This window comes from Notamacropus eugenii, chromosome 4 (genome assembly GCF_028372415.1).
Source record: "Notamacropus eugenii isolate mMacEug1 chromosome 4, mMacEug1.pri_v2, whole genome shotgun sequence".
NCBI classification, from domain to species: Eukaryota; Metazoa; Chordata; class Mammalia; order Diprotodontia; family Macropodidae; genus Notamacropus; species Notamacropus eugenii.
This window is the reverse complement of record NC_092875.1, coordinates 149,833,562-149,842,245: the sequence shown is the minus strand read 5'-3', so window position 1 is coordinate 149,842,245 and position 8,684 is coordinate 149,833,562. Positions and strand designations below refer to the sequence as shown.

Below are 8,684 nucleotides of genomic sequence, written 5' to 3'. Positions count from 1 at the left end.
AGTCAGGAAGACCTAGACTGAGGTCCTGCCTCTGATATATATATATATATATATATATATATATATATATATATATATATATATATATATATATATATATATATGACAAGTCACTAAACCTCTCTGTGCTCTGGACAAATCTTTAGATGGGTTCTTCATGGGGTTCATAGACTTAAGGGAGCCCATGAACTTTCATAGGAAAAGAATTGCATCTTTATCTTCATCCACCTTCATCTATCTATATTTATCTCTAGACATGGGGCAGTTAGGTGGTGTGGTAGATAGAGCACCAGTGCAGGAGTCAGGAGGACCTGAGTTCAAATCTTACCTCAGACACTTGACACTCACTAGCTGTGTGACCTTGGGCAAATCACTTAACCCCAGCTGCCTCATCCTGGGGTCATCTCCAGTTATCCTGATGAATATCTGGTCACTGGATTCAGATGGCTCTGGAGGAGAAGTGAGGCTGGTGACCTGTACAGCCCTCCCTCACTCAAAACAAAGTCAAGTGCAAGTCATGTCATTATTTCTCTTATGGCATGATCTTCCTCAGCAATGAAGGATGAACATACATCTCTAGCTATAACTATACCTTTCTATATTATATGTGAATGTATCTATACAGATATATCTCTTGCTAGCCTGAGAACATAATTCCATGAATAGTAGCTATTGATTTCAGCAGAGAAGTAGAGATTGCCCTTGAAAAAGAAAAGAAAAAAGATTGCCCTTGGCCTCTGTTCTCTGAGCCCAGCTGAGGAAGCCCTAAGCAGAAATTCAGTATGTCTATTTACAAGATCCAGACAAGAGAGATCTTTGAGTCTTGTGGAAACCCCACTGTTGAAGTTGATCTTTACACTGAAAAAGGTCAATTCTGAGCTGCTGTGCCCAGTGGTACTTCTGCTGGTATCCATGAAACCCTGGAGCTCCAAAACAATGATAAGACCCACTACATGGGGAAACGTGTCTCAAAAGCAGTTGAGCACATCAATAAAACCATTGCCCCATCCCTGAATGTTGTGGAGCAGAAGATCAACAAATTGATGATAGAGATGAACGGCACTGAGAATAAATCTAAATTTGGTGCAAATGCCATTTTGGGAATGTCTCTGGATGTTTGTAACACTGGAGCTGCTGAGAAAAGTGTCTCCCTGTGCCCTCATATTGCTGACCTTGCAGGCAACAATGGAGTCATCCTGAAAGTTCCAGTCATCAATGTGATCAATGGTGACTCCCATACTGGTAACAAGTTGGCCATGCAGGAGTTCATGATCCTCCCTGCTGGAGCAGCAAACATGGAGGCCATGTGCATTGGAGCTGAGGTCTACTACAACCTGAAGAGTGTGATTAACCAGAAATATCAGGACACCACCACAGTAGGGGATGAAGGTAGCTTTGCTCCTAACATCCTAGAGAATAAAAAAGCTCGGGACCTACTAAAGAATGCTATTGGTTAGGCTGGCTATATTGATACGGTCTCAATTGGCATAGATGTTGCTGCCTCTGAATTCTTCTGATCTGGGAAATGACTTAGACTTCAAGTTTCCTGATGATTCCAGCAGATACATCACCCCTTCTGAGCTTGGGGACCTCTACTAGAGCTTCATCAAGGATTATCCAGTGGTGTATATTGAAGATCCCTTTGACCAGGATGATTGGGAAGCTTGGAAGAATTTCACTTCTACAGCAGGCATCCAGGTGGTAGGAGGTGATCTCACAGTGACCATCCTCACACGCATTAAAAAGTCTGTGAACAAGAAGGCCTACAACTGCCTCCTATTCAAAGTGGACCAGATTGGCTCCATGACTGAATCTTTCTAGGCATGCAAGCTGGCCCAGTCCAATGGGTGGAAAGTAATGGTTGCCTATCATTCTGGCGAGGCTTAAGATACACCTCATTGCAGACATGGTGGTGGGTCTCTCTCCTGGGCAGATCAAGACTGGTGTCCCCTGACGATCTGCGTTTCTGACTAAGTATAACCAGCTTCTCAGAACTGAGCAAGAACTGGGCAGCAAGGCTAAATTTGCTGGAAGGAACTTCAGAAATCCTTAGGCCAAGTAAGCTCTGTGGCTAGGAGGCCTAAGAGCTCTCAGGAGCCAGTCACTTCTGGAGAAGTCTACTCCTGTCCTAAGAATGGGCAGCACCAAGTACTAGACCAGTCTTGTTTTAGGGGCAGGGGTCTCTGCTGCCTAATTTCCCTCTCCCTTCCACCTTTCTGTGATGTTCTCACTGCTTCATTAGAACTGTCTTATACCAGAGACTAGCTGATCATCTGGCTCTCTGTCAGAAGACCCTTTATCATCTTGTGACTGGGAGAGAATAACCTGTTCTTACCTCCAGCCCTGGTGTTGATGTGTGGAGCAGCCCTGATGAGCCCACAGGCCAGAGCCTTAGTGGCTTCTACATGCAGAATAGAAGTATTCAGTAACCCCTCCCCCCCAGAAAAGAAAAGAGATTGAGGGAGGCCTGTCCAGATGAGCCATTGCCAGGGTGAATCAGATCTTAGGTCAATAATTTTTTTCCTGCTTCACATCTGTGATTTCCCCCATGTGGGGAATACCTGGTATGGAAACTTCCTCTGCCAATGAAAATCAGCAACTCTCTGTAATTTATTGTCTCTAATAGTTGCTCAGGGCACTGTGAGATTAAGTAGCCCATCATTACATAGCCACCTCTGTATCATCAGAGGTGGCTCCAATACTCTGGTCTTCCTGACTGCCAGCCTGGCCTTCTATCTGCTGCTTGTTCTCTGTCCAAAAATCCAAAGACATGTTACCAAGAATTAGAGATCACCTTAACAGATCCGGGTCAGAGACATGGATCAGGATCTAGGAGGAGTAGACTGAACAAACACGACTGTCAAGTCAAAGTCAGTTTTGCCAAGGCAGTGTGAGGAATGGACAAAGTCACAGGGGGGAGGAGCCAGGAAAGCACACAAACTCAGCTTCTCTCCAAGGCAGAGAAATAGAAAATGGTAGTAGATAGAAAGCTGCTCTGAAAGTCAGGATGACTCGGACAGATGTCCTCCTCTGACATATATAACAAGTCATTAAACCTCTCTGTGCTCTGGGCAGATATTTAAGACAGGTTCTTACATGACATTCATAGATTTCAGGGGGCCTGTGAACTTGGATAGAAAAATAATTACATTTTTATGTTCCCTTACCTCTAACTGAAATTGAGCAGTTCCTTCAATCACATAAGCAACAAACATTATTTTGAAAAGGGGCACATGGGATTCGCCAGACCGCCAAAAGGATTCATGGCACAAAAAAGATTAAGAACTTCCGCACAGAAAATGCTGACCTGCCTGAATGCAGGGAGTTTCCTAAATCAAAGGAACCATGGGCCCAGTCCCCAACCTGATCCACAACTAAAAAGACAGATTACCAATAGAGTGATTAATGAAATACTGGATTATGTTGTTGTTACTCAGTTGTTTCAGTTGTATTTTATTCTTCATGACCCCCTTTTGGGGTTTTCTGGGCAAAGATACTGAAGTGGTTTGCCATTTCCTTTTCCAGCTCATTTGACAGATGAGGAAATTGAGGCAAATAGGGTTAAGTGACTTGCCCAAGGTCACATAGCTAGCAAGTGTCCAAGGCCAGATTTGAACTCAGGAAGATGAGTCTTCCTAATTTTCAGGTCCAATTCTCTATTCATTGCACCAAGATTGCCTTGAGCTAACCCTTCCTCAACCTGACATTCAATTAAATAAACATTTATTAAGCACCCATCTCAAAGGTTAATTCCTGTATGCTCAGACCACCTCTTCCCTGAGGGTGTGCTGTGGAGACTGAACTGCCCTCTGTTCCTCACAAGTGAATTGTCCAAGATACCTCTGGGACAGATGCCATGCCTTTTATACTTCCTTCTCAAGGTAAGCCATCCTTTGATCATGGCAAGTCAACTAAGATCATGTCTCTGAGCCATTGAACAGAAGTTCTTAACCTTGGGCCTGGTAACTTCCATTTTTAATACTTTGATAACTGTATTTCAATATAATTGGTTTCCTTTGAAATTTTATGTATTTAAAAAATAGTATTCTGAGAAAGGATCCATAAGCTTCACCAGAATACCATGGAATAAAAGAGATGAAAGCCATCCTTAAAGTTTATTTCACCCAAGTTTAGCATTTAAGGCAACATTCTATCACCATAGGATCCCCAGGTTCTGGTCTTAACACAGCTGAACCAAAACCTGGACTTCATCTCTTTAGAGAAATGTTAACCATCTCAACTGCTAAAGGATAGTAACTGTAATACTCCCTGTAATCTCAGATAAGAGTGGGGTGACAGTTCTTTAATCTTAACTAAGGCTATGAACCATCACACCAGTCTTCTTTCCAAGCCTTTATCTGACATTATTGTAAAATTCTTGTCATTTCTATTAAATGCTCTGTGTCATTCCCTTCTGTAGGATGCCCTCAAATTCAGTTAAGAAATTGGTGGGATAGAGGATGGGAGTGGTTAATTAGTGTGGAGTCCTCTGCCAAAGAAACTCCACAAGATTTATGAGGGTCTAAGGGACTGCAGTTCTTTTTCAGTGGCCCCCAAATCCTTTTTCCTTTCATGAAAATGAAACCTCCCACATGTCCTCCTCTCTCACCATCTCAACTGAGAGTCTTGCCACCTATGTTGGCTTAGAGCTCTGGAAGAACAGGGTTTTAGTTTCCATTCTACATTGACTTGCTCAATCCACTGTGGGGCTACAGGCTGAGGCATGTCAAATCATTTCCCCATCCTCAGAGGAAGTCTATCATCCAGAGTCTTGGGAATAAGTCTAGCCTATTCTGAGATCACTCATTATTAGAGATGTAACTGCCCAGGGGGCCATGATGGGACCAAGCAAATAAGAAAACTCTTCTGTATGTTTAGAAGAAAGTCATGCCAATGTTTTCAGTGGTGAAGTTTTATCATTGCCTATCAGAACTGACACACTGTAAACAATAACCCACCAAACTCTTCAGCAAAACCTGTTTCCACCAAGATCCTGCAGTAGGATGATATAATGTTGCATCAGGAGAGATGAATAGGACTTATTGTGCCTTCATCAAGAACAGATCATCCCAGACTAATGTTATTTCCTTTTTTGACAGGGTTAGTGCAAGGTAATGCTACAGATAATGGATTTTAGAAGAGCTTTTGGTAATGTGTCCCAAACTTCTCTCATGAAAAAGATAGCTGTGTAATCTATCTAATGATATAATTAGATGGATTTGGAATTGGTTGAACGACTGGATTCATTGAGTAGCCAGTAATCATTTAATGGCAATGTGACAGGAGGTCTTCAATGGAGTGATCCAGAGCTGAACATGGCCCCGTGCTGTTTAAATGTTTTAGCAATCACTTGAATAGAAGCATAGATGCCAGCCTTAACTCATTTGCAGATGACACAACACTGGGAGTGATAGTGAACACCAGAGGACAGGGTTAGCATTCAAAAAGATTCTGAGAGGATAGAGCATGAGACACACTAGTAAGATAAAATTCTATAAGGATAGATGTAAAGTCTTGCATTTGGGTTCAATTTCACAATTATGGAATGGGGGAGTGGTGTTAGACAGCAGTTTTTCTTTAAAAAAGAGAAAAGGCTAGGGATTTTAGTGGACTGCCAACTCAGTGTGAGTCAGCAAAATAATGTGTAGCCAAAAAAGTTTATGCAATCTTGGATTCTATTGAGAGGCAATGCTTCCAGGAACAAAGAGATGATGGTTCCTCTGTATTCTGCACTTATAAACCCCATCAGAAATTGTTTTGTTCAATTCTGGATGCCGCATTTTAGGGAGGATTTGGGGGGAATTACAGACTGCACAGAGGAAGAAAACCAGGATGAACCTTGACTTTGCACCACAAGAAAATCTGTTGAAGAAACTATGGGTATTGAGCCAAGATTAATTAATTAGCTAATTAATGGTTAATGAATTTAAAAGTACTTATTAAAGTCTTATTATGTGCAAATATTGGTCATACAAACTAAAAAAAAAAAAACAGTCCTTGTCAGTTTCAATGAAATTTGGGAAGATTTGTATGAACTGATGCAGAGTGAAGTAAGCAGAATCAGCTAAACAACTTATAGAACAACAACATTGTAAGACAAACAACTTCTAAGGTTTAAAGAATGCTGATCAACACAATGACAACCTTGATTTCTTAGGATTAATGATAAACTACGTTCCTACTCACCTACAGACAAAGAGTGCATAGAATTGGACTACAGCATGAGACTTTTTTTTTTTTTTTGGATATAGCCAATGTAGAAGTTTGTCTTTCTTGACCATATATTTCTTATAAGTGTTTTTTTTCCTTCTTTCCTAATGCGGATGGGAAGAATTGGTAGGGAGAGAAAACATATTTTTGTTCATTGAAAAACATTTAATTTAAAAAATGTTCCTGCTCTCAAGGAGTTTATATTTAGAGGAGTGGTGCCCAGGGGATAACTTGGTCTATGGAATCACAGGGATGATGAACCGAGCCATATGGAACTCAACTGACATGCTCTTTCCAGTAGCACTGGCATAATGATTACTGTGCTAAAAGAGAGAAGGGACAGGACATAAGGGGTAGCAGTATATGTTTCGTGGCAGGGTGGATGACAAGATAACTTAGATGGTAACTAGATAGGATACATAACATGGTCTGGGGGCTGGTTTACATAAAATCGATTAAAGTAATTGTGTACTCATTTGTCAGTCAAGAAGGGAAGAGTTCCATTTCTCTTTAATCAAAGAACTTGGGTTCAAATACCACCTCTGATCATTATTACCTATATGAATCTAACACCTTCCTGGGCCTTAGTTTCTTCTTCTGTAAAAAGAGCAACAGGGGTTGGAGTAGATTATTTCTATAGCCCCTTCTAGCTCTAAAAGTATGATCTTTCCCAGGGTCCAAGGCATCATTATAGAAGTCTAATGCAAAAAGGGCTGATCCAGGTGAGAAGAAATAGAACAACAGCAGTGGTGCAAGTGTCAAGAAGCTAAGAAAAGCTGGGTACCATTTTAAGGTTTACAAAATACTTTACTCACACAATGCAAAATGAGGATATATAGTTGCTTATGCTTCCCCAAATGGTATAATCATGAAGTAAGCCCTAATCCAAGATAGTCAAACACTTTATTGTTTAATTGTAGTATTCCTACACATAAAATAGGCTCAAGGTACCTCAAGGGCAAGATACCTGCTCTATGTCTCAAAGGGAACTTGATAGTTGTGTTCCTGTATCTGAAGGGTTGTCAAGTGGAGGGATTAGACTTGTCCTATTTTACCCTAGGGGGCAGAAACAGGAGCAACAGGGGGAAGTTTTAGAAGTTAATTAAAAGGTTTAATGTCATGAACAATTTCCTAGCAATTAGAGCTGTCCCGGAGTGAAATGGGCTGTCAAGAGACGGGATGGGTTCCCCGACTTTGGATGTGTTCAAGCACAGGCTGAACGATCTTTTGTCTGGTAAAGTAGGGACTTTTTTCTGCCATGGGTTGGACCATATGGCCTCTGAGGACTGTCACAATTCTAAAAACTTCTTTGACTCCTGGATTGCCTCTGAGATGACTGGAAAGAGTTTCAGTGGCCAAGGGTAAAATCAAGAAGGTCTCACAAGATCTCAGCTTTGACAACTTTCCAGTTGGTGGGCTCAGGGAGAAGAAGGATAAGAAAATGAATCTTTGTGTCCAGCTTTGGACATTATATTTTATGAAGGGCATGGAGAAGTTGGAGAATGTATAGAGAAGCGCAGCCAGAATAGTGAAGGTGCAATACATCATGCCATATAGTGATCAGATAAAGGAACTGGGGATGTTCACCATCAAGAAGAAAAGACTCAGGAAGGATATGAGAGCAAGATTCAAGTATTTGAAGGGCTGTTGTGTGGGAAAGGGATTAACCTCGTTTTGCTTATTCATTCTTTGATTCAAGGCAGGGGGCAATGGGCCAAGTGAAGGCTTGATGTAAGAAAAGCCATTCTAACAGTGAGAAGTTTACAAAAATGGAATGGGGCAGCTGACTGATGCAGTGGATAGAACCCTGGACCTGAGTTCAAATGTGGCCTCAGACACTTAATAGCTGTGTGACCCTGTTTGCCTGAGTTTCATCTGTCAAATGAGAAAGAAATAGCAAACTATTCCAGTATCTTTGCCCAGATGGGTTCACAAAAAGTATGAAACAAATCAACAACAACAACAAAAAGGAGAATAAGGTTGCCTTAGGACCTTATAAGTCCTTCCTTAATAGAGGTTTGTGCTTTTTTTTTTTAAGCAAAGACCAGATGACTGTTTCTTTGGTATGTTGATCCAATGCAATTGCTTTTTCTACTTTTGTACTCTTTATTTAGTACCATTTCTAATTGCCCCTGAGCACATCTAGGACTAAGATGTGATTGTTGATTATGATTATATATATATATGTGTGTGTGTATGTGTGTGTGTGTATGATGCATAATCATATTAAGATATGATTAAGATAAGATATTGATTCTGCTCTACTTGGAAAAATAGATTTGTTAAAAATAGTTTTTTGCAAATCTTTATCATTTTTCTTCTTTTTACAAAAAAGAAGTCTTTTCACTTTCATCCTTGAATGCATTTGAGATGGCTTTGTCTAATTAGTTATCTATCCAAGCTTCCTTTAAATTGGCTTCACTTTCTAGTGCTTCTCCTGACTTCAAAACATGATGTTAGGGGAAAAGGAAAAG

The 8,684-nt window shown here is 40.8% G+C and overlaps 1 pseudogene; it reads left to right on the top strand.

The window, feature by feature from the left end:
* Positions 1 to 527: 527 nt before the first annotated feature.
* On the top strand, positions 528 to 2,062 carry LOC140498272 (alpha-enolase pseudogene; annotated as a pseudogene).
* Positions 2,063 to 8,684: the final 6,622 nt, after the last annotated feature.